This window comes from Heterocephalus glaber, unplaced genomic scaffold, assembly GCF_053883595.1.
Source record: "Heterocephalus glaber isolate CG9 unplaced genomic scaffold, H.glaber_assembly_v1.0 deba00000470, whole genome shotgun sequence".
In the NCBI taxonomy this organism is placed as follows: domain Eukaryota; kingdom Metazoa; phylum Chordata; class Mammalia; order Rodentia; family Bathyergidae; genus Heterocephalus; species Heterocephalus glaber.
This window is the reverse complement of record NW_028258145.1, coordinates 5,889,892-5,905,587: the sequence shown is the minus strand read 5'-3', so window position 1 is coordinate 5,905,587 and position 15,696 is coordinate 5,889,892. Positions and strand designations below refer to the sequence as shown.

Sequence of the window (15,696 nt, the reverse complement as noted above, 5' to 3'; positions counted from 1 at the left end):
AAAGATTTATTTAGGGTGCACCAGGAGCTAGGTACTGCGGGTGCTGGGAACAGACAAAGGGTCCCCCAGTCCTTCCACATGTGCTCAAGCCTCTGTGGGTTGTGAACATTTAGTTGCAGCAAATTAGATGTAATTTGATGCCTGAAAACACTGTTATCAAAGACAGATGTTGACATGGAAGTTGAAAAAGTATGGGCTTTGTGTAAAGGAATAAAGGCCCCGTAGACAGCGGCTCCTGGTGGGGGCACCCACTCCATGTCTTCGGTTTACCTGCACACTGCTGAGTGCGACAGAACCACAGTGACCCCCTGGCTGTTTGCGCCCTTCTGGAGAGGGACTGATGGCTTCTTGTGCCCTGTGTGTGGCTGCGGTCAAGATGTTTGTTTTACAACCTGCTCGTGTGCTACTGTCTTGAAATGCATGTGGCTTGTTGGCTTGATGGAACCTCAGTCTCTTTGCTTTTCAAGCTGTTTGCTTTTGTACAGGCTCCCATGTGAGGGGGCAGAATCTCCCACCCAAGCCCTGCCTTTCATTTCCAACTTGAGCCTGTGGAAATGTCTTTATTCATGGCCCTCAGAGCCTTCCTATTGATTTCCTTCTCGCTCCTACCGTATTTATTTTTCTGATTATTGAATCCTCCCAGCTCTGCTTCCTGCATCTAATTATGTGCAGGGCCATTAGCGTGCGCAGCTTGCAGGGCTGAGCTGGCAGAGCTGGGCCTGTAGTAGCAGAAGGTGCTGTCAGGTGCCTGCCGAGTTTCTGATTACACTTGGCCGGAGCCTTGCTGAACAAGTTTTGCAGCCTTTCTGCCACTGTCTAGCAGGAAGTGAGGATTCTTTGTATTTCATGTTCAATCTTGTGTGCATGTCTCAATTTCCAGTCGTCAGGATGTTCTGGGTGGGCACCGAGCAGCCTAATATGCTTAGTTCTCCTTTTATACATTTTCCAAATTTTCTACAATCAAATGAATTAATAATAAATCACTTTGAGGAGGACAAATGGAAACTCAGCTTACTTTTTCTTAGGGAAAGGTTTGGAAAAGATTCTTCATAACGTTCTCTTTATGATTTAGAGCTATGGGTAAATGCCCTTTGGGTCCTTTGGGCTTACTAAAAATTTGATGTAGAAGTCAGGTATGGTAATGAACTCCCATAACTCCAGCACTCTGGGAGGGTGAGACAGGAGGATTGTAAGTTTCAGTTTAGACCAGGCAACTTAGCATGACCCCATCTCAAAACAAAAATAATAAAAATAAAAAAGGCTAGAGACATCTCTGGGTTCAAAATAAAACAGCCAGGTGTGGTGGCATACGTCTGTAATCCCAGCACTCTTGGGAGGCTGAGGCAGGAGGATTGCTTTGAGGCCAGTCTGGGCTACATAGTGAGTTCAGAGCCAGCCTGAACTACAAAGCGAGACCCTGTCTCAAAAATAAAATAAAATAAAATAATATAATATAAAATAAAATGGTCAAAGTGGTCAGTGACTCAGCCTCAAGCAGGAAGTCTGCAGTACCAGTACCAGAGTGCACTGAGCAGTTAAAGTGCTTGACCTAGTCAGTCTGTTCTGACACACAGAGAAACCTGGAATGTGTCACCCACAGGTTGAAGATATTGCAAGGTATGCGGCATGTGCTGTTCTGTTCAGCTGCAGCATGGGGTCCTGCTGTAGTTTTTGTTGTTGCTGTTTAGGCTTCATGGATGCTGGTTCTGGTGCCTAAGAGAGGCAGGTGGGGGATTAAAAGGGGAGACAGGATCTGGAAAGAGGCCTAGCAAATGGGAAGGTTGGGGTCACACAAGGAGGGGCTGAGGTGGCACGATCAGGACCCTTGGGGTGGCCAGTCCTCTTTCATGCCTTTGGGAGGGGCAGAAAAGGCGCATCGATGCCCAGGAGGGGCTGCACACAGTCCTGGATGGCCCTGGGTTGGCAGCAGAGGAACAGGTACTTGTCTGTCCCGCTCCTCTGGCAGCTGACCTTTCATCTGAAGACTGTATCTGATCTCAAAGCCCCCCTGTCATTCTCCTTTTTTTTTTTTTTTTTTTTGAGAAAGGGTCTTGCTGTGTAACCCAGGCTGACCTTGAACTTGCAGTGATCCTCCTGCCTCAGCCTCTTGAGGGCTGGGATTATAGGTGTGCACCACCATGCCCAGTTTAAAGCCCATCTTCCTGGTCAATCTTGAGTTTTCTTTCCTCCTGTAGGCCCATGACCTTCTATTTTTATAGGTTTGAATAACCTCTTTATCACGGTCTTTAATAGCTCTGCAGGATCGCCCTGCTAGAAGATAACTTCAGATCCATGGCCGGCCAAGTGGATAGCAACCTGGCAGTGGTCACAGCCACGAATGTCAGTGAGACACAGTGACTCCTGGGCTTGGGACCCATGTCCCGTGGGTGTTTCTGTGCAGGATGCTTGCAGGGGTGCATTTGGAGCAGTGTTGCCCTGCCGAGGGGCTCCGAGAAGCAGAGAGGACCCCTACACTCACTCTCAGGCAAAGCAGGTGGCCCGTCTGGGTGTTATTCAGGAGCGCTTTCCAGGGTATGGCAGGGTCAAGCCAGGAGTGCTTGGAGCATGTTTAGGGTCAGGTGTGGTTTTTTTGTTTGTTTGTTTGTTTTAGAGGGGAAGGGGTTTATTTGGCTCACAGTTCATAGAGGTTTCAGTCCATAATCGGTTGGCTCCAAGGCATGTGGCACAGGGGCAACAGTTCATAGTGGCAGAAGCAGCAAAGGCAACAAGGGCCCTTAACAGTGTCTTTCTGCTCCTTTTATCTTATTCAGACTACTGGGATTAGGACAGTGCCAAACCAAATCACTCATGAGTAGTAATCACACGCCCTTTATCTCAGCATCACACGTTCCAGACTTAGCTACCTTCGGAAAAGACCACATGAGGGTTTGGGGGGACATCTAGACACAATCCACAACATTTCATCCCTGGCCCCGCAAAGACTCATGCACATCCATGTATGCAAAAAGTACTCAGTCCATCTCTGAGTTGCCAAAGTCCTCACAGTTTCACCTTTGCTAAAAAGTCCAAGTCCCAAGTCTCTAAGATTTAAGGCAAACTCTTAGCTCCAAACCCCTGTACAAATGAAAAAAAGGTAAACACTTCCAACATTCAATGACACAAGAAAAGCATTACCATTCCAAATGGTACAAATAGGGGGATACACGGGAATGGGACCAAAGCAAGTCCAAAATCCAGCAGGCCAAACAGTGCATTCCACAGTTCCATTTCCAGCATCCCAGGCAATCTGTGGCAAATTGTGAACTCCAAAGGCCTTGGGTGACCCAGCTCCTATGGCACTGCAGATGGTTGTAGTTCCCATGGTTTCTCTGAGGCCAGTTCTGCTCCCTCGAAGCTTTCCTTAAATAATCCACCCTCCTGGCTTCCCCAAACTTCTGAGGTCTCCACTGTACCTTTGGCTTCGCACTCACAGCTTCACACACTGCCTTCTAGGGTCACACTGCCTGGTCTCCCAAGTCTTCTGAAATTTGGGTGGAAGCGTTCAGGTTCAGGTGTGTTTACGGCTCCTCACTTGGGGGATGGGGTTGGGAAAGATTTTGTATTTACTTTTGGAGCCCAGATGCAGAAATGTCTGACCATTAGAAGTGCCCAAGTGGCTTTGTTAAAAAAAAAAATCCTAGTAAATTGCATCTAATGGTAGCCAGGCATGGAGGTACACGCCTGTAGTTCCTGGACTTGGGAGGCTGAGGAAGTCAGATTGGAAGTTTGAGCCCAGCCTAGACTGTAGAGCAAGACCTTGTCTCAAAAAATAAAAAATAAAAAAACTTGTAAGCATAGTTAAATTATTTTAAAAGTGCATTTCAGTGATATTAGTTTCACATTTTTGTGTAAACATTGCCATGATTCTTTTCATTGTACAGGGCAGAAGCACTGTTCCCAGTAGTTTGCAGTTTGAGTGAAGATCCCAGAACACCTGTGTCCTCTAATGGCAGAAGGATGGGACAGGCAAGTGGACTGCCCTGGGTGATCAAAGGTGGCAGCCACCCCCATTCCTTCTTGATTTCCTGAGGAAGCAAAGGACTATTGTGTGGCTGCCACCCTTCTCAGATATCTGGGGTGTAAAATGAGTCAGGTTCCTCTCCCATTCTTTTTTGTTGTTTTGAGACAGGGTCTTGCTTTGTAGTTCAGGCTGGTCTTGAACTCACAGTGATCCTCCTGCATCAGCCTCTGGAGTGCTGGGATTGCAGGTGTTCACCACCATGCCTGACTCTCTGCCCTGTTCTTGCGGACCATGGCTAGAGCCTGTCCGTGCTGTGCCTCTAACCTGGCACTCTCTGGATGCTTGCTCACACACCAGGTGACAGTGATGTGGATTGACAGGCTGGTCTGTCACCTGCGATGGACACTGATCACCTGTGTCATCCACTTGGTGAATAAGAGATAAGCTCATCGGGTGGCCTTCACCGAGCATCCTGTGTGATGCTGTAGCTTTGGTCACCACCCTGCAGCTTGGCCTGCTGGGCTGCTGTGCTCCCTGAAAGTAATACCGTCATCTCTTGGCTTATTGAAGATCTGGGGGACTCTCAGGGATTCACACCGGAAGGGACACTGAATTGTATCAAATGCCTTGGGAAAACACTGTTGTCATTTGGATGGTGAATTTTACTTGGAATGGGGGGACCCTCAGGTTGAGAATGCAAATATCCCCAACATCTCTTTCAAATAGACGGAAAGGACTTTTTGGGTCTTTTGTGGTTATTTGTGACCTCTCACGAATAAAGGTTCTTTCTCTTCATTCCAGCTCTGTTTGTGTGTGTGCTCTTGTGCACTTGAAGTGAGACCGGAGGCTGTGCACAGGCCAGGCAGGCACTGTCACTGAGCCACCCCCACCCCAACCCTGCTTCTTGATGTGGTTTCCCCCCTTGCCCTCAGAGCGACAGCAGCCAAACCTGACATCCCGACACACGTTAGATGCGGACCCTGAAGTGTCCCTGTGGTGGGTGCAGGCATCCTGGGAGCCTGTGGCTGCCTGAGGCTGTCGCGCACTGATCTGGAGCCTGTCCTTGAATCCAGGAACTTTCTCTATGCTGGGGCTGCTCCCATAGATTATGTCTGAGCCTAGAGCTGGTAAGGAAGCTGCTTTCTCTAATGCAAGGATGAAAAAAGACATGAGATTTCCAGGCTGTCATTAAAATGCTTTTTGCAGAGGGTGTGAGCGTTGCCATTTTTTAAAACTGGGCTTAAAATACTGTGGTGCTATTTCTGGAGAGAGCAGAGAACTCTGCCAACCTGCCTGTGGTTATGTACAAGGCCCAGCGCCAAGGTTATGAAAGCCACCAAGTTATGGGAAGGCTTCTCTGAGCATGTCCCCATTTGTCCTGGGTCAGTGGCTGTCATTTCCTAAGCCTGATACCATCAATGTGCATCAGACGTGGCCAGGAAAACAGCATAGCAGCCCTATGGCTTAGCAGCAAGTTAGTGAGCCCCTTCTGGGGCTCTAATTATAAAACTTGTCGCTCGACATCTCGCTCAGCCAGAGTTGTTATTCTGAGAGCCTAAAAATAGGAGCTCTGTGCTCGCTGGGATGCAGGAGGGGCTTCCTGAAGCGCCAGCTGGCCAGGTGGAACGGGTGGGTGGGGGCCAGAGCCCACCTTGTGAGCTTCAACAACAGACTGTTCCTTGGCACATGGGGCACATGGGGAGGAGTTTGCTAGTCTGGGCATAGTGAGGAAAAGCCGTCTGGATATATAGATGGCAGTGCGGGTTTGTAGGTGACAGATGGTTTGGAAAAATAATCATCACCCTGTCTTTAAATGGTCCTGGCCCAGCAGAGGGGAGAGTGATGAGAGCTGGGAACATCCTTGTTGTCACCTAGTACTCAGAGCCTCAGCTGCTTCCTCCCCTCTGGGAGAAGATGGGTGGGGACTTATAGGAGACTCAGGTGCAGTGTGTCGATGTCAGTGTTTTAAAGTTGTTTTTATTAACTTGCTAATATGAAGTGTGATTGAAAAATACAGTGAATGTTTAAATTTAAAAATTTATTACAGTGTGAGGTCCATCACCATGAATCCCCCTCAAAGTCCACCACCTTGCTTTGAACACACTATCCCATCCTTCTTGCCACTTTTTGAGGCAGTTCTGGAAGTTCTTTTTGTTGTCTTTTTGGTTTTTTGAGACAGAGTCACTATATAGTCAGGGTGGCCTTGAGCTTACTATGTAACCAGGCTGGCCTCGAACTCTCAGTGATCCTCCTGTAGCTTTGCCACTTTCTTATCATTAGTTGTGCTGCATTGGCTGCCCTGATGTCCTGAACTGATTCAAAACAGTCAGGTGCCCAGCAAAGTGGCAGTGAAGGACTTGTCTCCGGAGCTCTGGGATGAATGGCTCTGTTGACACTTTGATCCTAGCTCCCAGGGATCCAGGTCCCACTTCTGATCTACATAACTGTGAGATTGTAAATTTGTTTTATTTATTGATTTCCTTAGCCCTTTTTCTGTGCCAGAGTGCCATTCAGGACAACATGTGACATTTAGATGTCCTGCTGGCAGTGACAATTTCTCATGGTGTCCCTGTTTGATAACCTTGGTAGTTTTGGGGTCTGCTGGTTATGTATGGAGTGGAGTGACCCTTGGTTGGAGTTTGTCTTGTTTTTCTTGGGATGGCCTGGGGCAATTGGTTTTTTTCGGGTTGACCAAGGAGGGAAATCGCCAGTCTGATGCCCTGGCTGAGGTAGTGCATGCCGGGTTTCACACTGGAGTTCCTGGCCCTCTTTCCATGTTGGGGTGTACGCGTGTGCCTGTGTGTATTTGTGTTTGTGTGCTTACATGTGTGTGTGGGAGGGTGGGCACGTCTTTACTTTCTGGCACTACAAAATGCTCCAGGGTCATCTTCTGTATTTCCTGCTCCAGGCCTAGAAGGACCATTTCTCCAGGGGCCCTGGACCTGTTTATCGGAAAGCGGCAGTAGAAACCAGATGTGGGGGCCAGGTGTGCTCAGCACCTCTGGCCTCTCAGTGGACAGAGCAGGGAGGGAATCGTGTGCATAAATCCTAACTCTGTGTGCTCACACATTTAGAAATGCTTCTTTCTGCAGCTGTATTAAGGTTTCCCAGAGACACAGCCAACAGGAGACGCAGGCCTGTGTTGTTTAGTGGTGGGACGTGTTCTGGGGAAGAGTGCAGTGTCAGGTGAGGTTGTGATTGTGCAAGTGTCGTAGTGCACTGCCAGCCCTGGCTGGGATGGGCTGCCCGTTGCACACCTGGGTGCCATGTGGCTTACTGCTCCTTGCCTGCGAGCTGTGCTGTGTGGCCCCAGCCCGAGTCCTGCAAGGTGTGGTAACAGTGCAGGTATCTGTACAGCTAAGTGTACATCGTGTGTGCTAAAAAGGGTACAGTAAAAGTGTGGCAGAAAAGGTACAAAACGGTGTACCTGCATGGGCCCTGTGGCCTGGAAGCCGCTCTGGGCCAGGCTGCGCGTGTGTGTGAAGGCTCAGGGTGTTGCACATCTGTGGACTTCACAAGCACAGCACACTTGGGCTACACTGAGTGTACATTGAACAATTTTTCTTTCTTCAGTAGCAACCTTAGCGTAGTGACCTTTTACTTTATGCAAACTCGATCGAGTTTTTAAAATCTTGACTCTTTGGTATTAACACTGAGCTTAAAACACATTCCTACAGTTATATATTTATTTATATTCTTAGTCTGTGAGCTTTATCCTGTCTTAACATTTTTTTTTTCTTGCTTTGTAAGCTTTTTTGTTCAACTAAGACACAACATACACATTGGCCTGTGCCTGTCCTCACCAGTGTTAATGCCCTGTGGCTCCTCATCTTTTCCCTTTGGAAGAGCTTTGGGTGTGACACACCTGAGCTGTCCTGTCCTCTGGAGCCAGGGCCTGCCTGGCTCTGAGCAGGCGTTGTTGTTCCTGGAATGCTGGGCTTGTTCTCGTTGTGGGTTTGCCTGGGAAAGGATAGCACACTTCGGATGTTCCTCTCTAGGAATGAAACCCTCCAGGGTTGGAGTCTGTGTTTCAGATATAAAGGAGCTTTTGCTGAATACTTCACTGTGGATGTTCTGGGGGAATCTTCTGGGGGGCATGTTTACAGAGATAAATTTACTGAAATCAAAATAAGATGGGCGTAGTAGTGCTTGCCTGTAGTGGGAGGCTGAGGCAGGAGGATCACTGCAAGTTTAAGGCCAGGCTGGGCTACATACTTCAAGGCCAGCCTGAACTATATAGAGAAACCCTGTCTAAGAAAACAAAACAAAAAAATCAAATAGAATCAAAATAAGAGACTGATGGAGAAGGCGACCCAGGACAGCTGTAAACATTTCATCTCCTAACCAAATGGACACAGGTCAGTCGAACAGATTAATCCAAAGATAGTTGGATCTTTCTCTTTCCCCAAAACAGACACAAAAGTTAAGCTTAAAAAAACAACAAACACACACTGGGGTTATAAATGTTGAGAAAAACTGAAATACTCTCTGCAAAAATAAGGTTAGTTACCATCATTTTTATGTGTAACCAAAATTATCACTTGCAGCAATCAGTGTGTTTTTTCAGTGCTGAAAAAAGCCTCTTTTTCACAGACATCCTTTGTGCTATGTTTTTACTATTATATCCAATAGCAAAAGAGATTTGAGCTTCTTTCGGGCACTCAGGTGACTGCATGGTCCCTTCCCACATCGACAGTGGCTCTTCCATCCTCACTGTCCCTTGGTGTGAATGCTGCTCTCTTCTGAAATACCCTCCCTGTCACAGAGAGAACTCAGCATCGCAGTGCCCGCTGGTGTCCATCGTCAGCTAACCCCAAGCTGATACCTGTGACTTCCGGTCATCACTGCACCGTGCCTTCTCATCTCTGCCTTGCCTGTCTGTCCACTCCCCACAGCAGTGAGAAGACTGGCTCTTGCGCTTGCCCTCCCTTTTCTTAATGTTCACTTCTGATGCACTTGTGTGGTGGTGTCAGACTTGCCCACCCTCGGGGTACTGCAGTGAGGAGCATTTCTTTGCCTTTCTTCTCACAGACTCCGTTGGTCTCCGGCATTACCCAAGTCCATGCCTTTCCCCAGCTCTCCATAGTTCATACGTTTGCTCTGTGGTTAGATTGCCGGCTGCATCAAATCTGGGAGCCCATGACCCCTTGAATTATTTTAAAACATTTGTAATCATTAAGGTTCACTCTGCCTTAAAAGTCCTGGGGGTTTTGGCACATGCATAGTGTTGTTTATCCACAGCTACGGTGTTGTACAACACCATCGGTTTACTGCCCTAAACTCCCCTGGGTTTGATACATGCAACCCTGAGTTTGCCACGCTTGCTGTGGTGCTCCCTTTTCTGAGAATGATTGGAACTCCCCATTTTTTAGCGTTTCTCGAGGGCCTTTTCTGCTGTGCTAGGCATTTGAGGCCCCTTGGTGTTTTTTTGATAGGTCAGTTGCCTTATCACATCATTGAATGGCTGCCCCGCAGTATGGTTACACAGTCACACATCAAAAGACATCTTGGTTGACTGTGGTTTTGGATAAATATGAATAGAGCTGCCATCAACATTGGTGTGCAGGTTTCCTGTGGGTGCAAGTGTTCCTATCGGTTGGGTGGATAGCTGGGAGTGTCAGCGTCCAGTGGCAGGCTGGGGCTGTTTGGCCTGGTGAGGATTCCTAAGCTGTCTCCAAATGTGCCTGCACCATCCATTAACATCAGCAAGGGGTTCCTGTTGTTCCACACCCTTACTGCTGACTGATATTAGCAGCTGTGAGGATTTTAGTCATTCTGTTAGGTACGCAGTGGCACCTTCTTATTTATTAATTGTAATTCCCCACTGACAGAAGGGTGTTGAGGAGCTTTTCGTGTGGTTACTTGCCATCTGCTTATCTTCAGTAGAGATGTATCTGTTCAGATCTTTGCCCCATTTTTAATTAGGTCTTTTTTTCTGTTGAGTTTCAACAATTACTTGGTAGTTTGGATCCAAGTCCTTTATTAGATGGGTGTTTTGTAAATAGTTTCTTTCAGTGGCTTGTCTTTTGATTCTTGTCTTTATTTATTTTTAATTTTTTTTGGTAGTAGGGATCGAACTCAGTACCTTGCGCTTTTGAGGCAGGTGTGGCACCACTGAGCTAAATCCCTGGCCCTGTTTGTTTATTTTTGAGGGGTGGGGTCCAAGCAATCTGCCCATCTCAGCCTCCCATGTCAGGATGACAGGCATTGCCACCATACCTGGCTCCTCCTGTCCTTTCTGCAGAGCAAAAGGTTTTCATTTTAAAGTCTAGTATCAGATATATGCACACCTGTGTTTATAGCACTACAGTTTGTAATAGCTAAATCTTGGAAACAGCCCAAATGACCATCAACTGGTGAGTGGATAAAGAAGATGTGGTTTTTTTACACAGTGGAGAACTACTCTGCCATAAAAAGGATGAGCTTCAGACATTTATAGCTAAATGGGTGCACCTCAGGACCATATTCCTAAGTGAAATAAATCAGACCCACATGTTTAAATACTGCATTGTTTCTCTGGTATGAGAAACTGAAAGTGGAAATAAGGACAGAAATGTATGACAGGTGTTGGGAAATGGGAAGAAAGTGTTCAAATGGGAAGGGGAACAAGGGAGGAGGGAGGGAGAAAGGAAGGAAGGGACAAGAAAAAAAGTGAAAATAGAAGGAGAAATGGAAACAAAGCTTTTGTACATAGGGAGAGGAGGAGGCTTGGGGGGAATGGGATACAATAAAATAAAATTTATTTTTAAAAAGGCTAATATCAGACTTTTTCCTGCATGGATTGTGCTTTTGGTATCGTCTCTAAAACTTACCTAGGTTTAGTCACACTTAAGATCATTTGGATTTTCTTTACAAATTTCATAGTTTACATTTTATATTCAAGTCCTACTAGGTTCCATTTGTTCATTTCTGTGAAAGGTGTAAGGTCTGTGGTCTAGGTTGGTTCTTCTGCGTGGATGTTCAGTTCCTCAGCGTTTGTTGAAGACAATCATTCTCCATGGGATCATTCTTTTATCAACCATCAGGCAATTGCATTTGTGTGGGTCTGTCCCCTTCCACTGATGTGTGTGGCTATTTTATTGTCATGACCACACTATTTTGATTTCTCCTGTGGCTTTGTAGTAAGACTTTATTTAATGTAGTGTGAGTTCTCTGAAGCTGTTCCTCAGGATTCTATTGCCTCTTCCAGGTCTTTACTTTTTCATATAAACTTTAGAATTCATTTGTCAATATATATAAAATACATTGGAAGTTTTATCAGGGTTACATTGAATCTGTAGATGAAATTGGGAGGAATTGATACCATTACAGGATTGGGTCTTCCAACACGTGGACTCTCTCTCTCTTATTTAGATCTTTGATTTCTTTCAACAACTCTTCTTATCTGCATATAGATTCTATACATAGTCAAGTTTATGCCCAGCAACTTACTGTTTACTGTTGCCAATGGTGATTAAATATTTTTCCCAAATTCCAGTCCTTCATTACTAGTATATAGGACAGCAGTTGTCATAGTAGCCTTGTATCCTGCAGCTTTGTTCTTCTTGCTTATTATTTCCTTAAGTTTTTCTTTTCTTTTCTTTTCTTTTTTAGAAGGCTCTTGGCCTAGTGGTTTTATTTATTTTTTTAATTTTTTTTGGTACCAGGGATCGAACCTAGGACCTTGCACTTGGGAGGCAGGCACGGCGCCACTGAGCTAAATCCCAGTGACCTTAAGTTTTTCTTGATCCTTTGGTATTTTTCTATAGGCACAAGCGTGTCATTTGGGAACAATTTTATTTCTCCCTTCCCTATCTGTATAGCTTTTATTTCCTCATTTTGTCGTACTGTATTAGCTTGGACTTTCAGTTTGATGTTGACTAGGAATGATGTTGAAACCATTCTTACCTGTTCCTGATCTTAGTGGAAACGTTCAGTTTCTCATTATTTAGTATAATATTAACTGTAGGTTCTTTTTTTGTTTCGAGTAGGTGTGGATGTTCTTTATGAAGTTAAAGTTCTTGCTTCCTAGCTAGCTAAGACTTTTTTGCAAAATCATGAATGGGTGTTGGATTTGGTCAAATGGGTTTTCTGTATCAGTTGATATAATCATGACTTTTCTTTAGCCTGTTGATGTGATGCATTTTAACTTCTTTCTAAAGGTAAGCCATCTTTGCGTGCTTGGAGTCAGCCCCACTTGCTCATGGTGTACAATTCATCTTCTGTGTTGTCGGATTCTGTTTGCCAATATCTGTTGAGGATTTTATTTTGCATGGGAACTATTGGTCTCTAGTCTGCTTTGTTTAACTCTGATTTTCATGTTACAGCAATGCTGGCAACATGATTTCACAGTGGTTGCTCTTCCTGCACAGAGCCCGACAGTGATCAAACTTGACTGTTCACAGTGACAGCCTGGTGGGATCCTTGGTGTTAAGACCAGCTGAGTGTTGGGGTGCACACCTGTAATCCCAGAACTCTGGGAGACTGAGGCAGGGGGATTACAAGTTTGAGCTCAGCCTGGGCCACTTAGACCATGCCTCAAAATAAAAAAAGGGCAGGGGACGTAGCATAGTGCAGTAGCCCTGGGTTCAATCCCCCATAACACAACCTATGCAGGTTTGGGGTTCCTTGAAGACAGTGGCTGGCAGGAGTTTCTTACTCTTGTCCATGCTCAGCCCCAGCAGTTGGTCAGAACCAACATTCAGGCATCCTGTGGTTGATTATTCCAACACCCAGGAAGCAGAGCCTGGCTGGGGTTTTCTGGATTCTCCCAAGTGTCTCTAGATTTTGGGGTGTGGGTTGAACTGTGACCTCACTTATACAAAGCATTGAAAAGTCCATGATGTTCAGTCTGGTTGGCTGGCTTCCTCTCTCTCTCTCTCTCTCTCTCTCTCTCTCTCTCTCTCTCTCTCTCAGTCTCACTTTGTAGTTCAGGCTTGCTTTGAACTCACTGTGTAGCCCATGCTGGCCTGGAACTTGAGGCAATTCTCCTGCCTCAGCCTCAGTGCTGGGATCACAGGCCTACACAAACACACCTGGCTTGCTCAGCTTTTTCTTACATGGATGGGAGGGAGGCTTCCAAGGCCTTTACCTGCTGGAGCCAAAACCAGAAGTCACCTTGTGGCTGATTGCCATCCTCCCCTCCTCCCCCCAGCAGAAGGAGCAGTGTTGACAGAAGACATCTGTCTGGGACTTCTCAGAGAGAGAAATCCCCATCTCTCCAGTCGAGAATCACTGCTCAGGGCTGCACACCCTCGCTGCTTCCTCCTGTTGCTGTTGCTGAGGGTGCCTTAGGTTCTTCTTGCCAAAGCTGACGAGGGTTCCACAGCAGGTCTCTCTGTCAGAAGTCTGAGTGTCTGTGCCTGGGGGATGGGGGAGACCCTTAGCTCCTGGCCAGTCTTCCTCAGCTTCTCTGTTGCTGCCCTTATCATTGCTGGACAAACATACTGTCCTACCAGTCTTTTGCAAATAGGACTTTAGACCTCACCTCCACCCTGTCCCTAATCGCTGAGCCTCCCTAGGTGGCTGCTCCCATCCTGAAGTAGGTGGCAGCCCCTTTGTCTGTTTGGAGCTGTCCCATCCTTGGTCACCCGCAAGTCAGGAGTGGACCCGGAAGGAGGCAAGGATTCCAAGTAGCAAAAGGGATAATTGCTCTAAACACCCAGGTGTCCTTGCTTCCTCCAAAGAAGGTCATTGGGTGGGGTGGACCAAGGGCTTGGCAGGGGCTGGGTCCATGGGCAGTGGGCACCCACTCAGTAAGGGGGTTGTGGGTCAAGACAGGAGGGTCGATGGTATAAGTAAATACGTGAGCAGTTGAGTCTGGCTTTCTTGGTGTTGTGGAGGGAGGGAGTTGCAAACATGGAAAAGACCAAAGTGGTAGTGGATTGCTCTTGGAGGTGCTGGTGTCAACTAACTTTTTCTATATACAGATTTTGTATGAAAATACAAATAGATGTAATGTGTCAAATAACCATGCCTGGCAAACTTGGAATATTTCTTGTGCCAGACAGAAGATATTAAGAATAGTGAAGACAGGGCTGAGGATTTAGCTCAGTGGTTCTGGCCCCTGCCTCACAAGTGCATGGTCCCGAGTTCGATCCCCAGTACCAAAAAAATAAAAAAAAGAATAGTGAGGACATGTCTGAAGGACACAGAAACCCGCCTGCCAAACCTGGGACAGCATAAGCACCCAAATAATGACAGTAATGATTTATAATCCATTGAATAGACGTAGGAAACATGAAACCATAGTGATTATATATGAGTGAATAAGTCATATTTGAGGAATGGGAAATTTACATAGTTTCTGCACAGAATATTTGTTAATTACAAAAGGGAAAAAAGATACCTTTATAATTCGGAAGCTAAGCAACTCCTGCCTTATCGAGTGATCAAGCAGCATTGCTAGGAATGGGACAAATCCAAGTCATGTGCCCCCTGAGGGGAGTGGTGACAAGAAGAGTCTCACTCACACCCTAAATCTGGCCAGGATGATGCGCCAGACAAACCACAATTATGGGACAAGCTGCAGAAGAACTGGCCTATGATCTTCAAAAGCATCAGGGTCATGAAGGCCAGAGATGTCTCCAGGCTCCATGGACCCCAGACGCAGCTAAGTGAGGAACTGGAGCTGGGGTAGTGAAAAGGCAGTGCAGACAGCTCTTGATTTCTGAGGGTTGCGCTCAGGGTTTTGTGATTTCAAAGTGGTGCAGAAGTGTTCAGTAGGAGCTGCACTTGGGACTTTGAATTTAGATCTTTTCCCAAATACATGTTTGAATCTCTTGTGACGCTGAACAGTGACAGTGAGTTGCATCCCAGTGTCCCCTGTGAGCCCTGTGATCACGAGGGGGACACAGGTGACCTCTGCAGCTTTCTCTGCTGCCGAGCTGGGGTGTGCATAGGTCAGGGGTCGCAAATGACAATCCCACTTACAGTATTTCCACTGTGGGTGGGTTTATCAGGACTTAGCGCCATCTTAAGTCTCAAGCATCTTCGTTGGGACGTTGGCAACGTAAGAGTGGGGTCTGAGGGTAGGGTGGTGGGAGAGAGTCAGCCTCAGTTTTCTAACTTTGGCCACACTGGGGTCGTGGGGATGATGTCCTTGTTTGTATGGAACACACTGCAGAGTCTGGGGTGGCAGGGTATCAGGTCCGCAGCTCTCTTGTGATTCTTGCCTGCATTTGAGGTTGTTAAGCACAAACTTACTGCACACTTGGGCAACTGCGGCCCCATGCAGGGCATGTCTGTCCAGGCATGTGCCTAAGTCAGGCGAGGGCCACGTGGGCTCCCGGAGGGAGAGGACCCAGGAGGAGCAGCAGTGTTTGTGTGACGACACAGGATGCTGGACTTTCATGAGACACATAGCATCTGGCAAGGACTTCGTGTTTCCTTATTTCTCAGCCTCTTTCTGGAGAGGCAGGGGTTGTTCTTTTATAATTGAGCTGAGACTCATGATGATAAAATAACAATGGGCAGCTCTTAGAAGATCCTCCTTCTGGGCCAAGGAAGAGCCTTGAAGATGGATTTGTGTGCTGTTCACTTCTTACAGAAGAGGATACTGTGGTTGGTTTATAAGACAGAGGAGGAGACCAGGTCACAGAGAAGGTAAGTGGCCTGTCTGAGGTCACATCGTGGCCCAGGGTTGGAGCCAGGGTTCTAGAGCTTCAGCTGGCACCTACTGGGTGGTGGGACCTTGGCTGGGCCGGGTGACAGCCTGGCCTTGGTCCCTGGGCTCATGGTGGCTCTCTGCTCTTCCT

At 46.9% G+C, this 15,696-nt stretch overlaps 1 protein-coding gene and 1 long non-coding RNA gene across 6 annotated transcripts in view; both read left to right on the top strand.

Annotated features, from left to right (window-relative positions):
- The window catches only part of LOC147829753 (uncharacterized), a 41,254-nt gene extending 25,560 nt beyond the window's left edge, over positions 1 to 15,694 (top strand). Inside the window, exons 2-3 of the long non-coding RNA XR_015448285.1 lie at positions 3,882 to 3,966; positions 4,763 to 15,694. This is a non-coding gene — a long non-coding RNA (uncharacterized LOC147829753). The remainder of the gene's footprint in view (positions 1 to 3,881; positions 3,967 to 4,762) is intronic.
- Positions 1 to 15,696, top strand: part of Tbc1d8 (TBC1 domain family member 8) — a 96,675-nt gene that overhangs the window by 25,874 nt on the left and 55,105 nt on the right. The gene's annotated exons all lie outside the window — the stretch shown is intronic.